This window comes from Notolepis coatsorum (genome assembly GCF_963971535.1).
Source record: "Notolepis coatsorum genome assembly, chromosome: 11".
Taxonomy (NCBI): Eukaryota; Metazoa; Chordata; class Actinopteri; order Aulopiformes; family Paralepididae; genus Notolepis; species Notolepis coatsorum.
This window is the reverse complement of record NC_140175.1, coordinates 105,388,826-105,406,903: the sequence shown is the minus strand read 5'-3', so window position 1 is coordinate 105,406,903 and position 18,078 is coordinate 105,388,826.

Sequence of the window (18,078 nt, the reverse complement as noted above, 5' to 3'; positions counted from 1 at the left end):
ACAATTTTTTTTTATTAACATTTATAGACAAACAACACTTACACAATACCTACTGTACAATGACATCAACAACACAACCGTACATCCACATGGGCCCCTTGAATTCGGCCGTGCTCAGCCTCCCAGACCTCCATGAGAGGGACCCCCCCCCCCTCCCACCATCCACCCCCAGAAACAGAGCTCCCCCACATCCCAGGGCCGTCTCACACTGGGCCGAGTACTTAGCGACACGGGTACCTTGAATTTGATTGGGCCAGGCCCAGTAGAGGGGCGAGGGGTGGTACTCCCCCCCACCGAGCCAAGCCCGCTACCTCCCATGCCACCCAGCACCCCACCCCACGGCCGACGACCCCACAACATCCAAGACCCCACTCTCCCGGGCCAAACCGCGGAAACGATGGTCCCCCTCCCCCAACACCCCCCCCCCCCCCCTGAGTTAAGCCCATAGGAGCCCCCCATATCCCAGGCCGATGCGCGCGCCGCCGGGCCCCCAGCGACACGGGTCCCTTGAATCAATTGGGCCAGCCCAGTAGAGGAAAGGATAGGGGACTCCCCCCCACCGAGCCAAGCCCGCTATTTCCCATGCCCCCGAGAGCCCCACCCCACGCCCACCGACCACCCAACACACAGGGCCCCGCCGGGCAAAGCCCAGCCGCTCTGATCCCCCTGAGAGAAACCCCTCCATCCCGCCCTCCTCCCCGAGAAACAGAACACCCCCATATCCTGGTCCACCATGCGCGGAGCCGAGCACCCAGAGCTCCCACCCGCCCCCAGCCTGCCCACCTCTGTTCCTCCTGTGTCACCGACATCACCGCATATATTTATGAAAAATTAAACTAACAACACAATAAGAAAAAATGAAGTGAACATAAATGGTTATATGGTTAGCACTCTTTCCCCGATTGGCGGTTTGGGGGGGGGATCAGCCCTCCCACCGGAGAAGCCCCCCCCCCCCCCCAGAGACGGAGATACCCCCCAAAGGAGATTCTCCAAGCCTCTCTTCATGTCCAACATTTTGAATTCTTGTCCTTCATATTTGTCCATGTGCACATTTAAAGCAACTGCTATTCTAACATAACTCAGAAGAAAATAATATAAAAGACTAAAGACATTTGGCACTTCCCAGGTAATTCTTTTTAACCCTGTTTAACCCCCGTTTGCGGGTTGGAGGGGTAAGGCTCTCCTGGAGAGGGCTCCTCCTATAACGACGTAGATATCCCCAATGGGGATTCTCCAATGTCCCTATTATTGTCCAACATTTTATTTGAATTTTTATCTTTCATAATGTTAGTACATTTCCAGAGCTCCCGGTCCGGTCTCCGAATGTGATTTCCCATGTTCCCTGTCATGTCATAGTCTAGTACGTGTTATTTGTATTATATGTCCCGAATCAAGTCCCAATTTCCCCATCTAATGTGTTTACCCTGTTTGTATTCCCAGTGGTCTGTGTGTTGTCTGCAGTGTGTCTCGAATCATAACCTCCATTCACTATCTCATTATATGCATATGTGGTATTGAATCTTGGTCGGTGTGTATGACCTCAGTGTTCGAGTCCTGCTTGGTGGAAAGGATAGGGGACTCCCCCCCACCGAGCCAAGCCCGCTATTTCCCATGCCCCAGAGAGCCCCACCCCACGCCCACCGACCCCCCAACACACAGGACCCCGCCGGGCAAAGCCCTCTGCGCCTGCATCTCGTGTGCGGATGCCCGAGTCCTGGTCGGTCCGGTTGTATCCAGCGTCTCCCCGTTGTGGTCCAACGCCACGTTAGCTTGTATCCCTTGCTGCGTCGCATTCCTCCTCTCTTATATCCTTGAATTGTCACTTTTTATACGATTCTAACCGATTGGAAATCACCTACACCCCTGTGTTTCCAGAAATGGCTCAATGAAATTATCACAATCATACTGTAACGTTCGTGCTTTCCAACGTTATAAGACGACTCTCGAGGCAGGTTGGTAGTTCTCAGTGCAGGTCTTTATTCACAACAGTTCTCCATTACAGGTTGCGGTATCACTCAGACTCATTGCTACCATTTCCCATGCCCCAGAGCGAGTGCACGCTGTGTGCCCCACCCTCTTATACCTTCCCCAGGTCAGCCCGTGCACTCTCGACTCTGTCAACCCGCGGCTGGCGCGTCCGCCTGCGCCGGGATGGCGGAGTGTTGAGTGACAGCTGAACGGACCCACCCGACCCAAATCCCAGGGTCGCTACACTACCTCCTCCCTATTAAATCTCTCGCCCCGAGAGATGAACCAAATTCACCCAACAGTCAACAAGATTCCCCCCCCCCCCCCCCCCCCCCCGCAGCAAAGCTAGGGCAGCAGCTAGCCACGCGACGCTTCCGGTGGCTATGGCCTAACCACCGGTTACGACGCCACGCTCCTGCTAGCCCGTGAGTGCTCTTATTGGTTACGGGCTGCAACCCTCTCAGTCAGGCCACAGGAGACGACAACCACCAATTACCCATAGTCCCATACAAATACCTTGGTTCCAGGTTGCCCGCGTCCTCCTGTTCCAGGCCGACAGAGAGACGCCCTCAGATGCCACAGATTACTTGTAAAAGTAATCTGATTACTGATTACTGATTACTCCTTTAAAAAGTAATCTAAGTTACTTTACTGATTACTTGATTATCAGAGTAACTTATTGAAAGTAACTAGGTTACGAAGTCGTTGTCGTTCCCCCAACAGTTTTTTTTAAACGCTTTATTGAAAGTGCATAAATTGTTTTTAACTTGTTTCTCTGCACATAACGTAAATTGTTAAACTAGTGCTTCAGCTTCTGTACCATCAAGTATGGTAAAGCAACAGTCTATGATGCTCACAGCATTAGAGCAGCCAGCCAGTGGTTTTACAAAACCAGTGTATCACATCTAACTAATGCAGGCTGAACTATTCAATTACATCAACTGTAACTATTAAATAGTTTTTATAAATGTCTCTCTATAAACATACAATCAGTCTCTCTTTAACATGTAAATTAACTGTAAATCTGGCAAATAAGAGCTTTTGCTCTGCCACCATCAACCCTCCTGTACCTAGTCGAAGCGTCGGCTAGTGTTGTGATTCCAGATGCTTTCAATGCAATTGGATGTGCTGTTTTTAGCGGTAGACAGTATTTTGTTTCCTCCGCCGTGAAGTAGTGACTGAGGCTACGTTTAGACGAGCGTTTTGGGGTGGAATTCTGAACAGAAACCGCAAAAGTCATCTTGCGGTTTCACTTTTAATTTTGCCAAGCGTTTTGGGGTGGAATTCTCCGACGACGGAGCCCTGCTGTCACACAATTGGCGCATATGTCACATGACGTGCTGTGAAGACCCGCCCTACTCTGCCTCTGATTCGCAGACTGTGGATGGGGAATGTGATTGCACCAAAGCAGAGTCACTCACAGACAGAGGGACCAGTCACGCCGCGGGACACATTCTTGTATTTAACCCTTTCACTGCCACACCACGTCACTCCCAAAAGAAAAACAGCTCAAAATGTATTTTTGACTGTCGAAAACGAAATAAAATACTGCATTCCGCCTGCATTATGAATTTATGATGAGATAGTAACGAAATAGTAATGCACAGCCACTTGGACAAGTAACTGCAATCAGATTACTGGCTTTTAAAGATTAACGCGTTAGATTACTATTTTCGGGGAAAAGTAATCAGATTACAATAACGCGTTACTTAGTAACGCGTTACTGGCATCACACAACAGAGACAGTCGCCTATCCACCGGTTACGATGCTAGGCGCAGCTAGCTACACGACGCTACCGGTGGCTACACCTAACCACCGGCCGACGCTACGCTAACTGCTAGCTCCACTCCAATACCCGCTAACCAGTACTCAAATCCCCGCAGTACCCAACACAATACCCCACACCTCAATGAAATCACCATTACAAGATTTTACTCTTTTCTTTTTTTTCATTCAGTATAACCCATTCATCCGTCATAGTCTCTGCCGCACCCCAGCGAAGGGTGAGGACACGCCGCTGTGTCCTGGTGAAGAGGGAGCACTCCCTGCCTCACCGCTGGCCCTGGGTCTTGTTCATCCGTCAGTCTCTGCCGTGCGCGCCAGAGAGTTCCATGTCCCCATGGCTCTGCACCATGCAGCAACGTCCCCCGGGTCCGGCCCTCCAGGTCGTCGGCCAACCCCACCGCGGCGGCTCCCCGGGTCCCTCGGGTCGCGTCTTCTCTGCCGGGCGCCGCCATGCCCGTTGACATCCTGGGTCACCTCCGACCTCCACCCGGCGGGAACCGGGCCCCCGTGAACCGGCAATGGCCGCCTCGGCCGGCATACAATTCTGCAAACTGCTCCTCCACACTCCATGTCCGTGTCACCCGACCGCTCCTCACGTCTTCCTCCTCTCTTTTTCCAATGCTACTGATGCTAACTGTAAGCTAAGCTAGGCTCACTAGCTGCCGACGTTAGCTCCCGTTAGCCCTCACTAGCCCACGTTAGCTCATTCTCCACCGACACGTTTAATGTCCATACTTCGCCTCAAATCCCACTTCAGACACCAATGTAACGTTCGTGCTTTCCAACGTTATAAGACGACTCTCGAGGCAGGTTGGTAGTTCTCAGTGCAGGTCTTTATTCACAACAGTTCTCCATTACAGGTTGCGGTATCACTCAGACTCATTGCTACCATTTCCCATGCCCCAGAGCGAGTGCACGCTGTGTGCCCCACCCTCTTATACCTTCCCCAGGTCAGCCCGTGCACTCTCGACTCTGTCAACCCGCGGCTGGCGCATCCGCCAGCGCCGGGATGGCGGAGTGTTGAGTGACAGCTGAACGGACCCACCCGACCCAAATCCCAGGGTCGCTACAATACAGATGGCGATTGTAACATATTAGGGTTATTTTTTTCTTATCTAATTTTTCTCCCATTTTCTATTTTTCTCCCATCCCAATTTCGTATTGTCCAATTCTACCCTCCCCTGTCTCGAACGCTGTTAGGCCATGCCTCCCACAGGTCGGCTGCAATGTGGACCAAGCCTTGCATCACGTGTCCCCTCCGGTACACGAGGAGGCAGCTGTCGCATCTTTTCACCTGCACAGTGCGACCTCTCAGCGGTGAGGGTCTGCGTGGTAGGGACCATATATATCTATGGGAGGGACACGCCGCGTCTCTACAATTCGTAGCCGCATTTCTGCAGACCCCTCTCTGATTGGTTGAGCTCCATTTCTGCAGACCCCTCTCTGATTGGTTGAGCGAAGCCCCTCTCTGATTGGAAATGTACTACCAGATTCGCGTATAACGTTATTTCGTGTGACTTCGCGGTTTATTCATAACGTTATGCACATTTCACAACACAGCCAGCTGTCAGAAACTGTACATTGTAACGTTGTTATTTCGCGGCCTGCCCATTTGATGTTCCCAAATCATATTCAGAAAGTATCACAGAGACTTCTATTGACCAAGGAATTAGTTATTATTAGTAAGACACAACATTTCAGCAATTGACCACCAGACTCTTTCTCTTAAGGCATTAACTGGGTTAATTAATATAAATGTTATATTGTAACTGTCTAGTTACACATTGGTTCCGAAACATGTATGTTCCAGGCTGCAATTAAAACTTTGAATCTGAGAGAGCTCTGGTCAGCGAAGCCGGCGAGCGATTATTATTGGTTTTTAATGACAAACCAATTACATAATCCTATCCAACATATGTGTAAAGGCACACACAACATATTCCAGTTAACGGTATATTTTTTTAATGATTCGTTATGGTGTAATCAATACTTCCATGCGGTCTCTAACTACACACCCTCAAGACCCCTACGTTCTGCATCTTCTGGCCGCCTCAGACCTACTCCTATCCAAGCTCCGGGAGGGTCATCAAAGAGAAGTCGCCTATTCTCAGTCCTTGCCCCACAATGGTGGAATGAACTACCCACCCCAGTTAGGACAGCCGAAACACGTCCAATCTTTCGCCGTCGACTAAAAACGCACTTCTTCAACCATTATCTGAATAAAAAAAAAAAAAAAAAAAAAATCTAACCCTAACTAACCGTACTGTCATGCACTTGTCCTAATAAACTAACCTACACTGTAGCACTCAACACTTTGATGAACATTGTTGCTCAGCTGATAGAGTTGTGCTCTTCCTGATGGCTTGTCGTACAGAACATGTAAGTCGCTTTGGATAAAAGCGTCAGCTAAATGACTAAATGTAAATGTATAAATTGCGTTCGCGACCTCCATGTTTTGGGGCTATTCATCAGAAAACTCGGATCCGGGATTCGGCTCCCATCCGTCGGGCAACAACTGTGGGTTTTCAGCCTCTCTCTCTGGAGCTTAACGGAGTTTCGACTCCTGGCTAGAGGAGCTTGTCGCGGCTCATGCACATGCGCGCGCTCAGCCAATCAGAGAGGGGTCTGCAGAAATGGCCTCAACCAATCAGAGAGGGGTCTGCAGAAATGCTACGAATTGTAGAGACGCGGACACGCCCATAACGCCGCCCTCGTTGCTTCCTGATTCTGCTGCGCAGGCGCACCAACCGACCTATAGGAGTCGCTGTCCACAACGTCCGATCCCCACCCACCAGCTTCCCACCCCCTAATACTGCCAATTGTATTAGTATGAACGACCAGCCAAGCTGGTAGCAATGCCGAGAGCTGGGCTCGAACCCAGCATCTCCTGCATTAGTGGCGAGCGCCTTGCCCACTGCGCCACTTAGCCGCACATATTAGGGTTCTTATACTCTCTATAAGAATGACACCCGGAGACACGAAGCTAAAAACAAAATTACAAACATCTCAAAACAAACTGGTCAGACTACTGCTTGACCTTACTCCTAGAACCCACCTCACCCCTGCCCACTTTGACAACCTAGGATGGCTTAGAGTAGACGACAGAGTACAGCAACTTGCAATGGGCCTGGTCTACAAGATACACTACACGACCAAGGTACCCATGTACATGTCAAAATACTTCCCAAAGGTCAGTGAATACCACGATCACAACACCAGAGGGAGCTCCACAAATCATGTTAAACCCAGATTCGGCTCAAATAAGGGACTAAACACGTTTCGCAATTATGCCACATCAATGTGGAACGCCCTACCCAAAGCTGTAAAGGAATGTGGATCACTACCCACTTTCAAAACCTCTCTCAAGGGACACCTACGGGAGACTGCAATTCAACACTGGCCCCTGTAAATATCCTAACCCAACCCCCTCCAATGTACAGTCATTTACCTAGTATGGTTTTGTCAATAGTCCAATGTACAATTTTGTTTGTTTGTACAGTGTCTCCCCCCCCCCCCTCAATGTACAGTTTTGCTTGTATATACAGTGTGCCCCCCCCCCCCCCCCAACCACCTCCAATGTAGATTACCCAGTATGGTTGTCAATATCCCAGTGTACCCAACCCCCCCCACCCAACCTCCTCCAATGTACAGTTTCTACGTCAAATGTATATACTCCCTTTTCCTGACTCCTTCTGTATCACAAACAGTACTGTATTTGCAAATCTGGTATGTCATAAATGTATAGATGTAGCAGTACTGACTATCTGTATGTCATGTATGTCATATATGTCCTGATGAATTGAAAATGGGGGACCCTGATGTAAACAAGACGAAAGTCTTTCTCTGGTCTGCATCCCCTTAACAATTGTGTGTATTGAGCTGTACTGTATTGTACCCATTCTGCAATCTGTTAATAAAGTTTTCAATCAATCAATCAATCAATGTTCATCACAGAGGTTTACTTATTCAACTGTGGTTGCAATACAGGGCATGCCAATAGTGGCCAGTAGAGGGTGCTGACACTCTAGCTATAGGCTATGTAATATCCTATACATTACAGAGATGATCCGCTTTTACAGATCCAAAGAGCACAACAGGTTTTCGGATATATGGAGCCCATTCATTGATTATCTGAAGGACAAATAATTGCATTCTGCAGAGACTCACCCCTATATACTTCATGTTTTACCTGTACTCTTGTAACACCTGGCTATACAACACATTGTGTATCGCTTTGAGTTAAGTCACACTGTTATTTTATAATTTTTCTGTCTGGCGGTTTTTAGTTTTTTCTGTTTTGTCTCCTCCTTTTTGTCTTTTTGAATGTCTGTTCTTGTTTACATAAAACTGAAAAACTGAAAATAAAGTATTTAAAAAAAAACATACTTTCAATATTCATTTCCCGCAATATCGATACTTTCTGCACTATCGATAGCAGCTGGCTTTCTCGCTGTCTTCTCTCCTACAGCAAGTTGTTGACACACACCCACACACACACGTGTTGACGGTGTTGATAATAATTGGATAACTGAAAACAGACTCAAATTAAATGTAGCAAAAACAAAATGTCTTATACTCGGCTCTAAATATGCATAGACTGAGTCTCTCATTACAAGATGCTGGTTGCCAAATTGTTGAATGAATGAATGAAACTTTATTTAACAGATTGCAGAATGGGTACAATACAGTACGGCTCAATACACACAATTGTTAAGGGGATGCAGACCAGAGAAAGACGTTTGACTTGTTTACATCAGGGTCCCCCATTTTCAATTCATGTTGGGTGTAACTACGAGACGCTATTATAATAATAATAATAATAAATCAAATTTATATAGCGCCTTTCATAGAACCCAAGGTCGCTTTACAATCAGGACAAAAAATAGGGCAAGGAAAGTAGGGGGGGAGGGGGAAGAGGGGATGAGGGAAAGTAGGGGATAATGGACCTAATTTAATCTAAAACTAACTGATGGGGAAAGCCTTGGTGAAGAGGTGTGTTTTTAGAGCGGATTTGAAGGTGTCCAGGGTTGGGGCGTTGCGGATTTCGGGGGGGAGAGAGTTCCAGAGGGTAGGGGACTCCACGCTGAAGGCTCTGTCCCCAAAAGTCCGTAACCTGGTGCGAGGGATGGAGAGGAGACCTAGATCAGAGGATCGTAGGTTCCGGGATGGAGTGTACTGGTGGAGGAGATCAGACAGGTACCGGGGGGCGAGGGCATGGAGGGATTTGTAGGTGAGTATCAGGAGTTTGAAGGTGATGCGGAACCTGACTGGAAGCCAGTGGAGATGGATGAGGGTGGGGGTGATGTGCTGCCAGGGCTTGGTGTGAGTGAGAACCCTGGCAGCTGAGTTCTGGACATACTGGAGCCTGTCCAGGGCTTTGCTGGGTACCCCGAACAGGACTCCATTACAATAGTCCAACCGGGAGGTGACAAATGAGTGGATCAGGGTCTCCGCCACAGAGTCTGAGAGTGAGGGTCGGAGACGGGAGATGTTCCTGAGGTGGTAGAAGGCAGACTTGGTGACAGATTTGATGTGGGAGTGAAATGAAAGTGTGGAGTCAAGGGTGACGCCCAGGTTACGGACTTCGAGAGACGGGGAGATGGAACAGCCGTCAACGTGGAGGAGGAGATCTCCAACCTTCCCGAGCAGTGCCTTGGGGGCCACAACCATGAGCTCTGTCTTTTTGCTGTTGAGTTTAAGTAATTTGGTTGCCATCCAGGTTTTTATAGCGTGGAGGCAGTTGACTACAGACTGTGGGGGGAGCTGGGAGGATGGTGAGGTGCTGATGTAGAGCTGAGTATCATCAGCATAACAGTGGAAGTTGAGTCCGTGGTGACGTATAATCTGACCGAGGGGGAGCATGTAAATGGTGAATAGTAGGGGACCCAGCACAGAGCCCTGGGGGACACCGTGGTTGACTGGGGCCGGGGAGGAGGATGAGCTGCTGACGCTGACAAACTGAGATCTATTAGTGAGATATGAATGAAACCATGACAGAGCTGTACCGGTGATGCCTAGGTTGTCGGAGAGGCATTTGAGGAGGACTGAGTGGGATATTGTGTCGAACGCCGCGGAGAGGTCGAGAAGGATGAGGAGGCTGATGTGTCCGGAGTCTGCAGCAAGGAGGAGGTCATTAGTGATCTTGATGAGGGCGGTCTCTGTGCTGTGATGTGCTCGGTAGGCTGACTGAAGGGGTTCGTAGAGCTCATGGTTGGACAGATGTTGATGAAGCTGGGCGGCGACTGCCCTTTCCAAGGTTTTGCTTAGGAAAGGAAGGTTGGAGATCGGCCGGTAGTTGTCCAGCACCTCAGGGTCCAAACCAGGCTTTTTTAGGATGGGAGTGATGGAGGCGGTTTTGAAACAGGAGGGAACTATTCCAGATGACAGAGAGGAGTTGATGATGTCCGTTATGATGGGGCAGAGGGTAGGAAGGCAGGCCTTGACCAGTACCGTAGGCATGGGGTCGAGGGAGCAGGTGGAAGCTTTGGCTCTGGTAACCAGCTTCATGACCAGCGGAACATCCACTGGGGAGAAGGAGGAGAGAGAGCACTGGGGATGGAGGGATGCAGCTGGGAGCATGTAGTCCGGCGTCAGGGGTAAGTGAGGAGGGGAGGGGGCGGGCACCATGAGTTGTTGGTGGATGGAAGTCACTTTAGCCTGGAAAAAGTCCAGGAACTTAGAGCAGAGGTCAGGAGCATCAGTGTGGGAGGCAGTGAGAGGGCGGAGGAGACGATTTATGGTTGAGAAAAGCGATCTGGGGTTATTTTGCTGTGAGGTGATGAGGGTGGAGTAGTACGCGGTCCTAGTCTTGGAGAGAGCCTCTCTGTAGGACCTCACGTGGTCGACGAAGGCCAGACGGTGGACGGTGAGGCCAGATCGCCTGGAGAGTCGCTCCAGTCGTCGACTCACTCTTTTCATAGAGCGGAGGTCAGAGGTAAACCATGGGGCAGGGCGAGGAAAGGACACATTCCGGCTTCTGAGGGGCGCCAGAGTCTACTCAGATGAACCCATTTAGACCTAAAACGCCTGCTAATAATGCAGCTATATAGCCTGCATATACAACTATCTACAAAAATCCCTGTAAATCATCTGTCCTTTTTTCATTTGCTTAGTACACTTGATCTCAAGAAGGTGCTGAATGAGCTCAGTGTTATTAACCGTCAAAACAAATAAAATTATAATAATTATATTCTCCTTTGGTTCATTACAATTTACTCAAGCAGAGTAACAGACGCAATATTTCTGACAGTGGGAATACATTCCCTGAGGTCCATAGATGTCCCTAGATACCAAGAAAATGCAAATAGCCTTGTCGGGGTAATCCGGAGGTTCCCAGTTCGATTCCCACTCCTCCCGGGCAGTGTCGAAGTGTCCTTGAGCAAGACATTCCTGCTGTCCCTGCCACACTTCCTGCTACACCTCCTGCTACACCTCCTGCTGTCCCTACTACACCTGTTGTCCCTGCTACACCTCCTGCTACACCTCCTGCTGTCCCTGCTACACCTGTTGTCCCTGCTACACCTCCTGCTACACCTCCTGCTACACCTCCTGTTGTCCCTGCTACACCTGTTGTCCCTGCTACACCTCCTGCTGTCCCTACTACACCTGTTGTCCCTGCTACACCCACTGCTACACCTCCTGCTACATCCCCTGCTGTCCCTGCTACACCTGTTGTCCCTGCTACACCTCCTGCTGTCCCTACTACACCTGTTGTCCCTGCTACACCCACTGCTACACCTCCTGCTGTTCGTGCTACATTTAAACTTGTGTAATTCAGCAGTTCAACAAGTTGAAAGTACTAAACTCCTTGGAGTGATGCTGGATTGCACTCTGTCTTGGTCTCAGCATATTAATTATATTGTTTTAAAAATGGGAAGAGCAATTGGTATTTACAGGAAATGTGCTTCTTTTGTTGCCCGTCCCCTTTTATGTCTGATAGTGCAAAGTTTAGTTTTATGTCATCTTGACTATTGCTCTGCGATGTGGTCATCTGCTGCCAGTGGTGACCTCAGGAAGCTCCAGGTGGTCCAGAACAGGGCAGCACGGTTGGTACTGGGCTGCTCACTAAGGTCTAATGTGAGCCGTATGCATGCCCGCCTCTCTTGGCTTAACGTTGAAAATAGATTGTCTTTTAATTAAGGCTGTCAAATATATCGCGTTAATATCGCGTTAACTCCCGATTCTATGAATGCCACTAATTTTTTTAACTCAAGATTAACTAAAAAAAAAAAAAAAAAAAAAAAATTTTTTTTTTTTTTTACTAGACTTCACTCAGGTGTATTATTGATGCTCTCATTGATACTATGTTTGTTTCTGAAGTGTGTGTGTGTGTGTGTGTGTGTGTGTGTGTGTGTGTGTGTGTGTGTGTGTGTGTGTGAGTGTGTGTGTGTGTGTGTGTGTCGCACCAGCTAATGGGGATCCCTAATAAAATCAAATCAAATTAAAACCTGTTGTCCCTGCTACACCTCCTGCTACACCTCTTGCTACACCTCCTGCTGTCCCTACTACACCTGTTGTCCCTGCTACACCTCCTGCTACACCTCTTGCTACACCTCCTGCTGTCCCTACTACACCTGTTGTCTTTGCTACACCTCCTGCTACACCTCCTGCTACATCTCCTGCTACACCTCCTGCTGTCCCTACTACACCTGTTGTCCCTGCTACACCTCCTGCTACACCTCCTGCTACATCTCCTGCTACACCTCCTGCTGTCCCTACTACACCTGTTGTCCCTGCTACACCTCCTGCTACACCTCCTGCTACATCTCCTGCTACACCTCCTGCTGTCCCTGCTACACCTGTTGTCCCTGCTACACCTCCTGCTACACCTCCTGCTGTCCCTGCTACACCTCCTGCTACACCTGCTGTCCCTGCTACACCTCCTGCTACACATCCTGCTACACCTCCTGCTACACCTCCTGCTACACATCCTGCTACACCTCCTGCTACACCTCCTGCTACACCTCCTGCTGTCCCTACTACACCTCCTGCTACACCTTCTGCTACACCTTCTGCTACACCTCCTGCTGTCCCTACTACACCTCCTGCTACACCTCCTACTACACCTCCTGCTACACCTCCTGCTACACCTCCTGCTGTCCCTACTACACCTCCTGCTACACCTTCTGCTACACCTCCTGCTACACCTCCTGCTACACCTTCTGCTACACCTCCTGCTACACCTTCTGCTACACCTCCTGCTGTCCCTACTACACCTTCTGCTACACCTTCTGCTACACCTCCTGCTGTCCCTACTACACCTTCTGCTACACCTTCTGCTACACCTCCTGCTGTCCCTACTACACCTCCTGCTACACCTCCTGCTACACCTTCTGCTACACCTCCTGCTGTCCCTACTACACCTCCTGCTACACCTTCTGCTGTCCCTGCAGAAATCTCTGATGGCAAAGCAGGTCATTCTCAGTCCCAGGAAAGGGACGTAATGATAAGGTCTACCCCCTGTTTTCTGGTACCCAAGAAAACGGGGAGGGGGGGCCATACTGGACATATCTCCGTTCAATCGATTGCGCTTCCATAGACCTGACGGATGCGTATTTTCACATCCCGATTTTTCCTCCTCATAGGGGATTCCTGTTATGGTTTGTAACCGACCTCAAACGCAACGGCACAGACAGGAAGTTCAGAGTTAGCCAAAAGCTAGGGCGTATTTATTTACAGAGTCACAAGATGGATGAGGTACAGTAATCAAACAAACGGGGATCTGGCATGTGACGATGTAGCGGCTCTGCAGATACTCCCAGTAGATAGTGGTGAGGAATTGGCATGTGACGTTGCAGCGGCTCTGCAGATACTCCCAGCTTTCACTCACGGTGGAAAATGGAGAGAGAGAGAAATCAGAAACAGCCCAACGAACACACAGAGGCAGAGAGGTGACTGAGTCCAGTATTAATCCCAAGTGACTTGATCTTCGGTGTACCACACACAAGTTAGCTGAGTCCAGTGAGAAACAACACGGTATTCTTCAGTGTTATACTAACACACAAGTTAGCTGAGTCCAGTGCAAAACAAAACGGAATTCTTCAGTGTTATCCTAACACACAAATTAGCTGAGTCCAGTACAAAACAAAAACGGTATTTCTTCAGTGTTCACCAAACACACAAAAAACTGATAATCCAAAAAGACTGTTTCCAAAAACTCACCAGAGCGCAACGCGTAAAGCGGGCAGATAGCGAGGCGCAGCTCCAAACGGGGAACCAGGTTCTCCACAGCGGTTCTCCACAAAAAGGTCCTGGAGAGAAAGATGACAGGAACAGCGACGGGGAAAGGCAGGTATATGCAGTTGTATTCCAGAACGACTGTCACGTACGTGGGTTGTTCATTATCATTATTGCCATATATTTTAACACCATGTAACATCAGGGTAATATATTATTTGTGTTGTTTGCTATGTGTGGTGTTGTGTCATCTCCTAATTGCCTGTTTCTATTCACAGATGCCACTCATCTCCCTGATTGGATTGGTTGCATCTGATTGGTGCACCTTCGAACAGGCAGTGGAGATGGGTGGTTAATAGAGTGGAGATGACACACATCGGGGCGCCTCTCTCTGTCAGTTGCCACTGATCAGAGATTTGTGAGGTTGCCATTGATTGACCACTGTGTGTGGATACCTTGTGCTTTGTTGGCCACTGTGTGTGGACTTACCAGTAGCCAGATATATATGTATTGTGTTGTGGGCCTTAGAGCCATTTGCTTTCCTGCTTGGAAGTAAGTATATATATATATATATATATATATATATATATATCTATCGGAGTTGCTCTGGTACTAAGTATATACTATATCTTATATTATGTTATATCATATGGTATTATATATATATTAGTAGTATTCTCCTATACCTCACTTTGTCTGTTCTCCAATTACCTTTTTCCCTATTTGTTTACATGTTTGTGGGTTGTTTTTTCCCTTTGTTGCCTATAAATATCAGTGGAGGTTTCAAGCCCTACCCTGCATAATAAATATAATTTACTATTTGGATCAACGTCTTGTGTTCACTTTATTACCTGCTCGGGACCTTGCTTAAGGCACTACTGGAGGGGCTGGTTTTCACATACAGCCCGCTCCAGCTTATATTATATATTGTCTTTAGACATTACTATGTGACAATGACCCAACATCGATAGCAAGGAGGTCTGTGTATATAAATTACAAACTGTGACAGCTGCGGGATGAGATTGATACTTGCTCCAAAAGCGTGTGGCGGGGAATGCACCAATCAACACCTTAAAGGAACGGAGCGCGTGGCGGGGAATGCATCAATCAACATAGTACCTTAAAGGAACGGAGCGTGTGGCGGGGAGCGGACCAAACCTCACAGTACCCCCCCCTCCACGGGAGCCACCCGGCGACCAGCCCGACCCGGCTCGCCCGGATGGGCACGATGGAAGTCGGTGATCAGGCCGGGATCCATGATGAGCTGGCGGTAGTCGATGCAGGGTCGAAGGTCTCCGTCCTTCTTCCCAACAAAGAAGAAACCGGCCGCCACAGAGGAGGAAGGCCGAATGAGTCCTGCTTCCAAGGACTCAGAGATATATTGATCCATCGCTGCCTTCTCAGGGACGGTCAGACTGTAGAGGCGGCTGCCGGGAAGGGGAGCCCCTGAGCGGAGGTCGATGGCACAGTCGTAAGGCCGGTGAGGCGGAAGGGCCTGAGCCCTGGACTTACTGAAAACCTCCTTGAGGTCGTGGTACTCGGGGGGGTATGGTCGAGAGGTCCGGAGGCGGCTCACAAACGGATCTCCGGGGCGAGGGACAGGACGCCGCCTGAAGACACTGGGCATGACAGGAGGAGCTCCACCCCCTGATGGTACCGGAGGACCAGGCGATGTGCGGCTCGTGCAGCGCGAGCCAGGGCCGGCCCAGGACTACTGGGACAAGAGGGGATCTGGTGATAAAAAACTGGAGTCTCTCAACGTGGTTACCAGCAATGGTGAGCAGGACAGGACAGGTGCGTTGAGTGATGTCAGCCAGGCGGTGTTGGTCCAATGCGAATACCTCCAATGGCCTCACGAGGTCCTCAAGTGGAATGTTGGCCCGGGTAGCAAACTCGAAGTCTAGGAAACTCTCGTCAGCCCCCGAGTCAATGAATGCCTCCACCGTGGCCCGTTGGTCCGCCCAGGCCAGGGTGACGCTCATCAGACGGCTAGGTGGTGCACGGCTCTGGGAACGAGAAAAACGGCTCACCAGGATCTCCCGGGGTCCCGGCGAGCCTGGTCTTTTGGCCGGGTGGGGCAGTTGGCGATACAGTGTCCATCCCGATCGCAGTAGAGGCAAAGGCCGGACCTGAACCTCGCCTCCCGTTCAGCTTGGCTAAGATGTGAACGTCCCAGCTGCATGGGTTCCTCCCCGGGCACCGAACGGGAGGGGAAGGGGCCACCAGTCGTGTTGGGAGCAGGGCGGACCGCAGTACCGTCACGAGTACGGGGGGTCTGGAGAACCTCTGGAGGTCCCTGTCGGGTTCTCTCACGTCTTCTCTCCTGGAGGCGTCCGTCGATGCGAATGGCGAGGCTGAATAGGTCCTCGAGGGACTCAGGTTCCTCACGGGTCGCAAGCTGGTCCCTGACAGCGTCGTTGAGCCCCCTCATGAAGGTGAGACGAAGCGCTTGATCGTTCCAACCGCTCTCCGTTGCCGCCAGTCTGAACTCCAGCACGTAGTCGGTGACCCCGCCACTGCCCTGCCGGAAGGTGCCCAACCGGGCTCCAGGGTCCTGGCCACGGGCTGGGTGGTGGAAAACCCTGCGGAGCTCAGCCACGAAGTCTGGGTAGGAAAAACAGAAATCAGCCCCCATTGCCCAGGAGGCAGTGACCCACTGGGCTGCCCGGCCTGAGAGCAAGTTAGTCATGTAAGCCACTCGGGCTCCCCTTGAAGTGAATCGGCTGGGTTGATGACGAAAAACCAACTCACATTGCATGATGAATGTGGCACAATCCTCGAAGTTACCATCGAACAACCGTGGTTCGGAGAGACGGGGCTCCCGAGGTGCGGGATCGGGAGGCGCGGGGCCTGCCAGGGCTGCGGGTGATGCTCCGGCCGAGGCTCCTGAAGTAAGTGGGGTTACAAGCAAGGTGTTAACGGTTTCACTCAGCGCTTGTAATTGGTGGAGAATATTAGACTGCTGGCTAGCCAGAGAGCCAAGGGACTCCTGAATAGGCAGGACCTGGTCTCGGAGCTCCTGTACAGCAACCGCAGCCGCACCTAGCTGTAGGCTGTGGTCGTTGGTTAACTCAATCTGGACCGCTAACGCTGTTCTGACCCTTTCTGTGTCGGCTGAGGTCGTCATGGTTGGGTCGTAATGTTATGGTTTGTAAACGACCTCAAACGCAACGGCACAGACAGGAAGTTCAGAGTTAGCCAAAAGCTAGGGCGTATTTATTTACAGAGTCACAAGATGGATGAGGTACAGTAATCAAACAAACGGGGATCTGGCATGTGACGATGTAGCGGCTCTGCAGATACTCCCAGTAGATAGTGGTGAGGAATTGGCATGTGACGTTGCAGCGGCTCTGCAGATACTCCCAGCTTTCACTCACGGTGGAAAACGGAGAGAGAGAGAAATCAGAAACAGCCCAACGAACACACAGAGGCAGAGAGGTGACTGAGTCCAGTATTAATCCCAAGTGACTTGATCTTCGGTGTACCACACACAAGTTAGCTGAGTCCAGTGAGAAACAACACGGTATTCTTCAGTGTTATACTAACACACAAGTTAGCTGAGTCCAGTGCAAAACAAAACGGAATTCTTCAGTGTTATCCTAACACACAAATTAGCTGAGTCCAGTACAAAACAAAAACGGTATTTCTTCAGTGTTCACCAAACACACAAAAAACTGATAATCCAAAAAGACTGTTTCCAAACACTCACCAGAGCGCAACGCGTAAAGCGGGCAGATAACGAGGCGCAGCTCCAAACGGGGAACCAGGTTCTCCACAGCGGTTCTCCACAAAAAGGTCCTGGAGAGAAAGATGACAGGAACAGCGACGGGGAAAGGCAGGTATATGCAGTTGTATTCCAGAACGACCCAACATCGATAGCAAGGAGGTCTGTGTATATAAAGCCTTCAGGGGCGCTAATTACAAACTGTGACAGCTGCGGGATGAGATTGATACTTGCTCCAAAAGCGTGTGGCGGGGAATGCACCAATCAACACGGCACCTTAAAGGAACGGAGCGCGTGGCGGGGAATGCATCAATCAACATAGTACCTTAAAGGAACGGAGCGTGTTGCGGGGAGCGGACCAAACCTCACAATTCCTGTGCTTTCTCTAGCGTACGAATACCAGAGAAGGCCATTCAGCTATTCT